We start from the raw sequence: 1603 nt of genomic DNA, 5'->3' as shown, positions 1-1603 counted from the left end.
GTTTTCGGAATACATGACAATAAATACTTTGGAAAATCTGGAATTGATCGTTAAGTAAAATTTTGAAAAGCAACTAAATGATTTAAGAGCTTACATCTCTTAGTTACGTTAGATTCAAAATGAGATTTTTCTCAAGTGCATCTGGAAGTATTAACTCTCCTTCAATTCTGAGCATCTGTGAAACATTTTCTGTGAAACTTTATAACTTCCCTTCCCCCAAAAAATCACTTGTACATATATACAGGGGGTGGGGGGGTGGGGGTGGGGGGATGGGATTTAAATCCTGTCACCCTCAGTGGAGTTACTGATTTACAGTGATTTTACTAGACTGTCTACATCTTTAAAAACTGCGATTCCAGGTTTCTGCTCACAACTGGAATAAAAGTTCTTGGCAAGTTTTTTAAATGGTAGCTTCTCCTACTGTGGCTGATTCTGCTGGACTTGATTCCAAGCAAGAATTAATGTTATCAGAAAAGACCAGGGTGGGCAACAAAGAGAGATCACTGGAGTATTGACTACTTTCAGTTTTGAACAAGATCATTTCGTGTGAACAACCCCAAAGACCCTGCAGTGTGTTTAAGGACTACGTGCAACCTAATAACGCAGGTCATTTACAAATCCACTGCTCTAAAACGTGAACAAGAGAAAATGTTTAGAACTATTTTTTTTGTTTGTTTCGGGTATAAAATTACCCTTTTATCGCTCACATTCCATTTGAAGATTAAAAAGGATTCTACATCCTATACTCAGTTACATGTTTGTTTTTCAGTGTAAATCACAGCGCACCCAGAGAATGCAGACACACAGCCAGCTGCTGCAGCATGGCATGAATGCTTTCAGCAAGACTAGGAAGAAACAGCCCCAGCCCACATACCTGAGGGTTAAATGGCAACACTTCATTCACACAGCTACATATTGAAGCTGCCACGCCACATACTCCACAAGTCAGTCAGTAACAGGAACAGAGAATGGATGTGTTACCCTTTTGCTAAAAAATAAACACATTGCCACCTATTTCTGTCCAAAAGTACAAGAGTTTTTGTTGGGGTGGCTCTTAGAGATCTGTGCTGTGCCCTGATGCCAAATACTCTCATTACTGCTAAAAATCATGGTGTCTTAAAATTAAGCAGTTGGGCAAAGCAGTGCCTCAAGTTAGCATTCCCATGGGAGGAAAGAGCCACCTTCCTCCTAACAGAGCAACACGAGCATCCTCAGCCTTTGCCTTTGTTATCATGTCACCAAAAGAGAAGATTTACCCCATTTCCTCTGAATTTGACCAGGAGCACACTAACACAGCTGGATAGCCCCCTGTGAGCAGGGCTGGATGCAGCCACACTGCTAGCAGAGGCTGCTCAGCATCTCCCTCCACATACGACACGATGTTGGGGCGGGAGGGGTGGGTGCTCTGCTCACGTATGTCCTTGGTGTGACATCCCCTTGGCCTTCAATGAAGCTGCATGTACCTGCTGCATCCAGGTGCTGGCACGGTGCTTAGCTGACATTTTCCAGAGGACAAGCACAGGGAGCTCCAGTTCACTTCAGCAATCAACTGCTCGATATTCTGTTCCCTCCTTGCTGCTCTGTAGAGCTGCCCAGTCCCTCA

This window comes from Falco naumanni, chromosome 4 (genome assembly GCF_017639655.2).
Source record: "Falco naumanni isolate bFalNau1 chromosome 4, bFalNau1.pat, whole genome shotgun sequence".
Classification (NCBI taxonomy): domain Eukaryota; kingdom Metazoa; phylum Chordata; class Aves; order Falconiformes; family Falconidae; genus Falco; species Falco naumanni.
This window is presented reverse-complemented; position numbering follows the sequence as displayed.